Below are 11,305 nucleotides of genomic sequence, written 5' to 3'. Positions count from 1 at the left end.
GAGGTGGAAGGATCGTTGGAGCCCAGCAGATTGAGGCTGCGGTGGCCAAGAGTGGCCACTGCACTCCAGTTTGGGTAACAGAGTGAGACTTAAAAAAAAAAAAAAAAAAAAGATCTGTGTGGATAGTCCTGGTGCACCTCAGGATAGGAGACGTCGAGAGATATGGCTTCCATCTGGAAATCACAAGTGGGTGGGGCTGGAGGGAGAAAGCAGTGCTTTCTGGAATTCCCCAGAGGCCACAGATTGGGACCCTCGGTATAGCAGAGGACAGGAGTGAGACATGGGACTGAAAAGGAGACTGTGGCCTGAATGCTGGTCTATGCACAGCCACCCGTATCCCCTGCGCCATGTCTGCAGAACACTGGTGAGCTGGGCACAAATGACAGGAAAAAAAGGAATTTTCCCAAGAAACTACGTTGTTTAGTAAAAACGAAGGCTGCTAGTGTAGGAGTCGGCCCCTAAGGCGAAGCTGTCTGCATCCTGGCCTTTAGGGGTCAAAAGCCCCAAGTGCCAGCTGCCAGCCACGGCCTCTAAAGCAAGCGCAAGCTGACCAAGCTGTGTTGGAGCCTCATCCTTGCGTTCATCTGAGAAGGCAAGGTCTTCCAGATGGTCTCCTTGTTGAACTCTTACCCCCATCCCCACACAGCAGCTCATGAGCCCTTTTTAAATACTTAGATCATCTCCCGTCCCTGCTCGGAACCCACTGCCTCCCCAACACCCTTTGAACAAAAACTGCAAGCCCCGCCTACACAGGCTGCTCACAAGACCCTACTCCACCCTGCTTGTGCCCAGCTCCCTGACTCCCTCCCGCCCTCCCACCGTCACTTCTCTTCAACCAACAGGTGAACGCTTACTGGACACACCAAGCTTGCCTCCTCAACAGGACCTCTGCACAAGCCACTGCCTCTGGCTGAGTGAATGTCCTTCCCTAGATCTTGACACCACTGGCTGCCTCTGGGCGTTCAGACTTCACCTTGTGCATCATCGCCTGGTGAGATCACCCCTGACCACCTGAAGCAGCCTCTGGGTCTCCAGCAGAGTGGCTGCCCGATGGCGTCCTGCCCCACTAGCGGTGTCCAGAACCATGGGAGTTAACAGTTTTGGTTGTCACTATGGCATGGAAAGCCCCAAGACCATCGCTCTGCAATGTGTGGGACACTCTGACACCCCAAATCATCAGTGCCCTTTAGATACATGGCTGCATCACACCACTGTGTTTTCTTTCTTTCTTTCTTTTTGACTTGGAGTCTTACTCAGTCACCTTGGCTGGAGTGCAGCAGCACGCTCATGGCCACCCCAGGTTCGACCTGCTAGGCTCTGGCAATGCTTCTGCCTCAGCCTTCCAAGTAGATGGAACTATGGGTGTATACTACCATGCCCGGCTAATTTTTTTATTTTTATTGCCCAGGCTAGTCTTGAACCTGAGGGCTCAGGCAATCCTCTTGCCTCAGGCCCCCAAAGTGCTGGGATTACAGGCTTGGGCCACCATGCCCAGCCTACCACTCTGCTTTCCTGCCCTCACTGAAGGCACACCACATGCATGCAGGGACTCTGTACACACCGATCTCAGAAGGCGACCGCTGGATGACGGAATGGAAGAATCACCCAGAAGGACACCTACAATGGCCAGCAGAACCGTGAGTTAGAGAAGGAGGATAACCCCGAGAGAGAGCAAGATCCGGGGGCGGGAGAGGTGTCTGGTCCAGAGGCCAGCCTCTGCCACATGTCACCACAATGTGATGGTCAAAAGCGATGTGGGTCTGAGAGCGGGACAAGGTGAGGAGGGAAACTCGATTTCTGTATTACCTAATCTTTTTGACCTTATGTGTTTTGACCCAAAAATAAATGCTTAAATAAGAGAAAATGTCTAAAGAGAAAGACGGAAGGACACAAGGCTGTGACTTCTCTGGGGTCTGCCCAGGTCCCACTCGGGTGCAGGGCCGTTGCAGGCCAGGCAGCAGCCGGGGCCTCCTGCCCATCTCACCCTACATCCCTTTCCTTCTTGCCTTCCTCTTGCCCTAGTTTTGTCTACTTCCCTCTCTTTTGCCAATTCATATGTCTTCTGATTCCCTTACATTTAACTTTACATTTGATACTTCATCTTAAGAAGAGTGATAACTAACAAAGCAAGTGACAGTAAGTTAAATACACTCACATCAGATTTGTTCTGGAAAATACTGTTCGAGTCTGAGGCAGTTCTACTCAACAGAACTTTCCGTGAAGCTGGAAATGCTCCCTGTGAACACATGTGGCACTGAGCACTTGAGATGTGGCCAGTGCGACCAAGGAACTTAATTTTTTTTATACAATTTGAGTTTTCAACAGTTAAAAAAAAAAAAAAAAAAGCTGGGCGCAGTGGCTCATATCTGTAATTCCAGCACTTTGGGAGTTGGAGGTGAGAGAACTGTCTGAGCCCACAGGTTCGAGACCAGCCTGGGCAACATGGCAACCTTGTCCTACAGTAAATAAAAAATCAGCTGGGTGAGGTGGTGCATGCCTATAGTTCCAGCTACTTGGAAGGCGGAAGGATTGCCTGAGCCCATAAGGTGGAGGTTGTGGTGACCATGAGCGTGCCACTGCACTCTAGCCTGGGCGACAGAGTGAGACTCTAACTCAAATAAATAAATAAATATTTTTTAGAAATTAAAATAGCTGTATGTGGCAAATGGCTAACATCTTGGCCAGAGCAGGTCTAACCCTTCAGAGCCCCTTGGTACTTTGATATTACCAATGAGCAAAACCAGCAGTTGGTCAGCACTAACAACTGCAGGTTGCAGGGTGTCTGGAACTAATTTATTTAGAGTCATGCTAAACTTTATATTTAAAAAAAGATATTTGAGTGGAGGGCTGGGCATGGTGTCTGACACCTATAATTCTAGTACTTTGGGAGGTCAAGGCAAGAGGCCGAGGCAGGTGGATCACTTGAGGCCAGGAGTTTGAGATCAGCCTTAGCAACATAGTGAGACCATGTCTCTACAAAAAATAAAAAATTTAGACAAGCATTGTGGTGTGCACCTGTAGTTCTAGATACTCGGGAGGCTGAGGTCGAAGGATCACCTCAGCCCAGGAGGTAGAAGTTGCGGTGAGCCATGATCGTGTCGCTGCACTCCAGCCTGGGTGATAGAGATCCCAAATCAAGAAAAAAATGAAAATCCAGTGTTTGCAAATTAATAAAGCTTTTTTTTCCTGGAGAGTTTAATTTCTAGGCTTGTCCTCTCACTCCCCCAGGTGGAGAACACGAAGATGACAATGTTGTTTGGATCTAGCAAGCAGCACGGTGCTGCAGCGGTTGTGCTCAAACCTGTCCAAGAAGCCCGGCGCTGGAAAGCCTTTGCTTAACACAACACACCAATAGGAAAAGGCAAGACAATTGGATGTGATGTTGTACCAAGCCACACACCATCGTGCCCTGACCCTTGGCAGGTACCCAATATTTAAGGACACACTGGAGAATCTCTTTAGAACTGAAATCTTACAGATGACTTTCCCTGTGATTTAGGAAAATGTCACCGTGATTCATGTTGGTGATAGCAGACTTGACTCATGCAGTTTCTTGGTAGGTGGGAACCCCTCCACCATCACATGGCAGCCACAGAGTATTCACACGGGCACTGCGTTGACATAGAAGCACAGGGTTTCTTTCACAAACTGGAAAACCATAGATTTCTCATTATTTTCTAGAACTGCACAGAGTGTAATAAAGCTTCTGCTGAAGAAGGAGAAAAGTGCTGACTGATCTTATCTGCTGGCTTTAACCGCACACACATCCTAGGTCCAACGTGCTTTCTGGAATTCCCTAATTTAATGATGAGCCTGCTTCTGCTTAGATGCTTCAGAGTCACTGATTTTCTTACCCAAAGCTTCAGGTGGCTCATTATGTGACATGGGCTCCATCTTGTCCCGCCCATTCAGCAGCTGCAAGCTATGATTGAACAGGGGGCCAAGTTCCTCCCGAGTATACCGAATGTCCACAGTGACAGGTGTCACACTTCATGGGTATCAGGGATGGTCAATACTGAAGTTTCCACCAGGTTAGGACTACGTTATCCTCTTTATCTCCAATCCTCACCACAGCGCTTGCACAGAGTAAGAGGAACTCTAAACCAAACTATATGCACACGAAGCTAATAAAACAAGAAAATTTACATGTAACGTATACTCTACTGAGAACAAGCCCCAAAACATATTTACATTAAGAAATATAAAGTACCAAAGATCACAAGTAAACCTCACAGTCACTGCTGCATAACGTTTCAGTCAACAGATTGCATATAGGATAGAGGTCCTAGAAGATTATGATACCACATTCTTACTTATCTTTTCTATAACTTAGAGCTGTTTAGATAACCCATGTCCTGCCATTGTGTTACAACTGCCTATAATAGTCAGTGCAGTAACTTGCTGTACAGGTGTGTAGCCTAGGGGCAACAGGCTGTACCACACAGCCTACGTGTGCAGTAGGTTGTGCCACCTAGGTTTGTGTAAGGACTCTGTGATGTTTACATAAACGATGACATCATCTAACGACACGGTTCTCAGAACATATTTCCATCATCAAATGATGCATGACTATATTTAAATGGAAATTCTATTTTTAAGTGCTTTAATTAAAATAAGATCTTATGAGACTATACTTTTCACCACTAACCTTTTTACCAAGATCTTATACTACGTTTTTTTCCACTATGTATATAAATGCTATCTAAGAAAAAAACAAAATACTTCTTAAAACCTTCTCAAGACATCAGAAAAAGACCTAAATACCATAATCTTCTGCTTTAGTATAATGCTATTTATTTTTTTAAAAATTATACTGGGGAGAATTCTGCATTAAAATTCCCTTATAGGATAAAAAGTGATAAAGAAATAAGCCTCTTAACAAAGAATTTGTTTGAAATTTACTCCATCAAAAAAATCAGCAACCTAATTGATTTGAAGCTCTCTTTTAAAATCCACCAGCCAATGTTTCTTGACTCTAGGTCCTACTATATACGGCAAGGGCAAAGAAGGGTCAAGCTAAATAGCTGCCTTCAAGAACTTAATCTAATCAAGGAGGCAAGTCACTGGTAAATAAAAGTCATCCAATGTACTCTAAATGACAAATAATTGATATAAAAAAGTATTGGTAGAGTAACTAATTGCTATACAAATTTTAAAAATAGAAAATATATGGTCCAAGATGATGAAAAAATAATAGATGAGGGCTGTATGCAGTGGCTCATACTTGATATCTCAGCCCTTTGGGAGGCCGAGGCAGGAGAAATGCTTGTGCCCAGGAATTCAAGATCAGCCTGGGTAACACAGTGAGACCCCATCTCTATAAAAAAAAAATGTATTTAATTAATTAATTTCAGAATAGATGAACTTAAGTTGGAAATTAAAGAAAAGAAAAAAACCCAAAAGGATTCAGTTGGCCAGCAGAGCATGGGAAGAGTATTCTAAAACAGTAGTTCTCAATATGTGGTCTGGGGACCCCTGGGTAGAGTTCCCTAGACCCTTTCAGGGTCTACAAGGTCAGAAGTGCTTTCACGATAAAACTAGGACATGACTTGCCCTATTAACTGTCATTCTGTGGAGTTTCTCACAGGCTACACAAGTGAAATCAAGAGTTAGCAGGACCAGACAGCTAGATGGCCGGCTACCTTCTACGGAGCTAGATGTTCGAAAGATTTGCAAAAACATAGAGCAGCTCCACTCTTCTCAGAGGATTTTTAAAAAAGTAGTTTTGCCAATGTTATTTAACAAGTAATGGGTGTTATTATTGGATGAATTAATGACTTTTTTTTTCTTTGAGCTGGAGTCTCACTCCATCGCCCCGACTGGAGTGCAGTGGCACGCTCCTGGCCACCGCAGCCTCGAACTGCTGGGCTCTGGCGATCCTTCCGCCTCAGCCTTCCAAGTAGCTGGAACTACAGGCACGCAAATAAATATTTTTAAATGTTCGGTTTTAACTTCTCTAATTTCAAATATGAAAAACATCAGATTGATATAACCACCTAAATAAAAGCTCGTTGGAGTATTCCCTAATTCTGATGAGAATAAAGGAGTGAGCTCCCTTTTGTTTCAACACTGCTGTTCTAAAGGAAATATGCCCAGATGAACACGTGCCAGGCACAATTTGCAGCAGACACACGTATTATGTGAAGGGGTCTTTTTAGCACAGTAGCTCAACAGGGGCGACTTTGTGCTCCAGGAGACACGCAGCATCCTGGTGGTCACGACTGGAGGAGTGGAGGGCCAATGGCATCTGGTGGGTAAGGCCAAAGATCCTGGCAAACACCCTGCAAAGCACAGGACCACAGGACAGACCACAACAGAACACCTGACCCCACGTGTCACAGATCGAACTGGGGCTCTACCCTTGGTCCAGAGCAGTGGACATCTCACAGAATGTTCTTGGGGTCTACCAGTCCTGCAGCTTTTGACACAGAACAGCAATGGAGGTTAGAGAAGGGAGCAGCTTAAGGGAAAACCAGCCACTTCTGTGTGCCACAAGGGCAGAAAGCTCAGGGCAACCACCTCTCAACAACGCCAAAGCTGAAGATCTGCAGCTGATGATCCTCTTTGCAGCACCTCCATCTTCTCCATGCCCCTGGGCACTAAGCAAAGGTGATGGGAGGCGCTGAGAAGAGTGAACCAAGGCATGGCAATTAAAAGCAGGGAATTATATTTCCTACATAATAATGCATATAAATGTTTTAACAAGATTTGTAAAGTACTACTTCTCTTGGTCTGTTCTGGGTTTCACTAAAGTTTGGTTTAGGGCAGTATGGAAAAAATTTAGGAAGAGAATTATAGAAACAGAGGCAGGGGAGGTCAAGAGCACAGAAGTGAGCCTACAGACAGTGGCTTTTGTTCTTCTATGGGACGGGAATCAGGGACTGCCCTCAGAAGAGATGCAGCCACATGTAATGACATCACTGTCCACCTGTAGCTTACCCAGGTTAAAACTCCTGCTGTTGGTCAGGCATAGTGGCTCACGCTTATAATCCCAGAACTTTGGGAGGCCGAGGCAGGAGGATCGCTTGAGCCCAGGAGTTCGAGACCAGCCAGGTCAATATAGCGAGACCTCACCTCTACAAAAAAAATTTTTTAATAGCCAGGAAGGGTGGTATGCACCTGCAGACCCAGCTACTCAGGAGGCTAAGGCAGATGGATCACCTGAGCCCAGGAGGTTAAGGCTGCAGTGAGCTGTGATCATACCACTGCACTCCAGCCTGGGTGACAGAGTGAGAACCTGCCTCAAAAAACAAAAACAAAAACTCTTGCTGTAGACAGTCAGAAAGCTACTTTTAGAAAAGGTATTTTTCATAATAACTGTTATTTATGTTAACATTGAATGGGTGCATTGAATATTGCTTACATTTCAGTTTTAATTTCTAAGAAATTACTCCTCCACCTAGTGTCCATGTAACCTGAGTTAAGTTGCAGTCTCCCTAGCTCTGGAACACCAGAGGGTGGTGGCACTGGAATGCAAAGGGACATATTATAAAAAGAAAGAAGGTAGAAAGTGTCAAAATAAGCTAAAAATTCGGAGAAAGAATTATTCAGCTTCCCCCCGCCAGAAACAGATATTATATAAGAGTTGTTGTAGAGACTTTCAAATAAAACTAAACTGAAGCAGGATATGTGAAATACAAGGCCAGAGAACAACACTCAAGTAAGCTTCAAATGTGATTAAAACAAATCACTTTACAAAAAGCATTAACACTTTAAAAAATGTAATTTTAGACACAGTACACAAACATAAAAGAACATGACCCTATGATCTGATCCTACAAAATGAGCTTCAGGAATCTCAGAGCAATTCTCTACAATTCTAAATATTCATAAGATGTGCCTAGTTATGTTTTCATAGATTTGAATGCTGCACTGAGAACAGATGCTCAAAAATGAGTTCCTTCTGTCAAACCACAGAATTTTTCAACTTCAAGTGACCCAAGAGCCCATCTACAGCCTCATTCCTTAAATATGTGCTATGAAATAAACCAGAAGTACTGGGCAGAAACTTTTATTTTCAGGACACATGTGCATAAGCAACAAGTCAAATGGAAACATTCTATTTGAAAGAGAAAACAGAAAACAAAAATGTACCAATAAACATTCAAGGTGTAGAAATTTCTAGAATAAGGCAAAAGTTGCACAGCTGCAGTCATGACCTTTAACAGTATTTTGTTACACTGTAAGATGTACCCTGCCATTCATCTTGCAGGGAAAATTTACTTCTAGAAAGGTAGCACCTTATCTGTCCCATGCAGCTAAAAATGACCAAATCTGAAACTTGTCAAGTCATTTTAGAGATGAGGAAAAAGGGTCACACAAGTTAGATGACATAACTTATGACAACGCAAGAGTCAGCATTTTTATTTTCTGATCTCCAGGTTGAAACAGTACACCACCACTCTATCCTTTACTCCTTGCTAAAAAGCCCAAGTCACCAAATGTTCCCTTGTGCTAACCAAAAAATGTCCTGCAACACAGTAAGCCACATGTTGCCTTGTTTTCTATGAGGACAGGTGACAGCCAGGATTTTATTAGAAGGACCTTTCACATACTTGAAGTGGTGGGTTAAAGTCGACCAGAGGTCAAGTTCTTTAACATTTTCTCTGCTGGGATTATGTCCAAACTTGGCCCCTCTTCCCTGGAAGGTCTCTGCTCTGCACATCTCTCAAGGCTGATCACTGTCCTACCAGAGGTGAGTTCACAGGCTACTGTGAACACATGCTGACTTCTTACTGACTTTGAAAGTGACATGATGTTAAAAAGACTTCAAAGCATCTTGGGAATATCCAATCTATTTAAATTGCTCAGGTTAAAATATTCAAGTTAAGAGTAATACTGAGAGAGAGACAAGGGAACAGTGTGCAATCATGTTTAATTCACCTGTGTGAGTCAATCCTATTTGGTAAGTGGGTGGAACTAGAAGTGAAAAAGTGAGCTGATGACTGAGGGAAAAAAAACCAACAATAAAAATATTAAAGGTCAACTCAGAGGTTGCACGAACAGAAGTGCCTCCATTTTTATTCCTGAAAAGTAATGTACACAGTGATCTCTGCCAATGGCCATGCTTAACATGCCATGTTGCCTTGGTATCCTTATGAGGAAGCAGTGAAGGGCCCAACATTTCAGAATTTTTCAGTGGGAATTTCAAGCTCTGTGGCTCCAGCTCTTAGACAGTAGCACTAGAAAAAATACAAAAAGATAAGTGGGGCATCACACTCGGGAACTGCAGGCCACAGCTCAAGAGTCTTACACGACTGGCAGTCTAAGAACCCAGTCCGCATGAAAAACACACAACTTACACAGCACTGATTTTGGTATCTTTTAATTACTGATCAATTTTTCAGGCTTAAACTTAACATTATCCATCCTTATGGCCAGGTTCTTTCTACTAAAATAGGAACTAATGAAACATACACATCGCTATTCCTTTGTGACCCTAACACCATGTTAACAAGAAAGGTTTGGGAAAGTTGGAAGTCTTAGCAGTTTTAATGAAAGACCCACAAACCTTTCCCAAAAAAGAGAAAAAAATTATACATCATATACCCCCACAGAAAGACCAGATTTCTTCTTCATCTAAATCAATTTAGTCAAAAGGGTGACACGGATGTAAGCAAGTCAAATCCAAGCATGCTAAAAAGACAAGGAGGGACAGACGGGCACAAATGATCCTGATTATTGACAGTTAAGGAATCTTTTGGATTTCAGCTTTTTGCTTTGGGGAGAGTAACAGATTTGCTAGAATAAACCACCTGCTGAAAAAGAGGGAGGCTTAGCAGACACCAAATGATAGGAAAAAGATAAACTGGGCCTTAAAAAAAAAAAGTCTACTGCAGATAATCACTAGCTAACTGTGTTTCCCAGACAGACTTTAACTCATTCTAATTTGGCTTACAGGAAGAGGCCTGACACTTGCAAATTAATGTCATTTGTGATAAGACTGGGGCCTCAATGATCCAGCTCTGGAGAACTGACACTCTATTAAGCTGCTTCTCTGCTCCTCACGGATTCAAAAGGAGCCACTGCCTGGGTCCACACACCTCCTGGACCCTTGGCCCTATGCGCTCTAGTTCAACGACAATTAGTCACAAGGAAGAAAAGGCAAAGCAGTGACTCTGCAAATCCTTCAAAGGCAAAACTGTTGAAGGAACAGCATGCACTTCGTCAAGCAGATGCAGTCCTCACTTGGTGTGACAGTTGTTCCATTGAAGAGCTCAAAGTCAAGAAGCAAACAAATTCAGAAGTGGCCAATGCAGAGAAGGTGAAAGATGATGAATACGTGCAAGAATACCAAAACTAGACATATTTTTTAAAGACCAATATTACTGGGGACAGAGGCCAAGGGACCAGACCTCAACAGAAGGAGGGAGCTAGCCCAGGCCACCAGCAGCAGAGATGGAGGAAAACAAGGGTGACGGAAGAAAGGACCAACCACTCAGAGATCCACTTACAGCTTGCAAAGGAAGGGGTGGGGGAGCCCCAAAGCTAAAAGCAACCTTGGAACCCTGCACAACCAGTCTATACAAGAGAGCTGCTGGGTTTGAGGAGTGGGTGGTGAACTTAAAGATACCAGCTCTGCAAGCAAGCAGTTTTCATAATATCATCAACAGTTTTCCAAAACGGAATAGTTAATACCTAAGTAACTAAAATTGAGGATTATGAAAGATACCCCCCCAAAAAATCCTCACACAGGGAAACATCTTAGAAGACCCTGGGTTTTGTCACCCTCTGTTTTCTACCCTAAGTTAAAAGGTGTTTATGAAAAACAAAGTGAATATTTGATATTTACCTCTGGTTCCACTGCGTCTTGTCCTTCTTTTGAACTTTTCCCACTTTTCCCTGCTTTTGATGATTCCTGGGAAACAGCAAGCAAAATCAATTAGTCGTCTCCATTTTTAGACAGGTAAACATCAGAGAAGCCAGATGCAGTTTCACAATTAGTTCACGTATGCAACCGAACTAGACCTTCTGATAGTATGAATCCATTCCATCAAGAAGTTCTGTCACACTGTCTAGGGACCCATTAGTGCAAGGCTTCCCCCACCTTCAAATTCAGATTCTTTTTGGTTTCTCCGTCTTTGGGGTTGAAAAGTTTAAGCAGAAACAGATAAATCCAATTTTATAAGCGCTCCTGGCACCCCGAAAGAGCCGCATCACATCCCTTTCTGTCCTCCTACCCTAAACCCTCTGAGTGAGGCTTTTTTGGGGTGATACTGAGATGCTAGAGCTCCACCTGAGGCGAAAACATACCCGCCCCCCCCAACGCAAACGCAGCACACAGCCCTCACCATCACCGCCGCCA

At 43.9% G+C, this 11,305-nt stretch overlaps 1 protein-coding gene across 2 annotated transcripts in view; it reads right to left on the bottom strand.

Moving 5' to 3' along the window:
• The window catches only part of PPP2R5C (protein phosphatase 2 regulatory subunit B'gamma), a 158,551-nt gene extending 147,690 nt beyond the window's left edge, over positions 1 to 10,861 (bottom strand). For both annotated transcript variants that reach the window (XM_021715565.1, XM_008064075.1), the window contains exon 1: positions 10,793 to 10,861. The gene's annotated coding sequence lies outside the window, so the exon portion shown is untranslated. The remainder of the gene's footprint in view (positions 1 to 10,792) is intronic.
• Between the last annotated feature and the right edge of the window lie 444 nt (positions 10,862 to 11,305).

This window comes from Carlito syrichta, unplaced genomic scaffold (assembly GCF_000164805.1).
Source record: "Carlito syrichta isolate Samal-C Ts95f unplaced genomic scaffold, Tarsius_syrichta-2.0.1 Scaffold307187, whole genome shotgun sequence".
NCBI classification, from domain to species: domain Eukaryota; kingdom Metazoa; phylum Chordata; class Mammalia; order Primates; family Tarsiidae; genus Carlito; species Carlito syrichta.
Note: the sequence above shows the minus strand (reverse complement) of the source record. Positions and strands in the feature narration are given on the sequence as shown.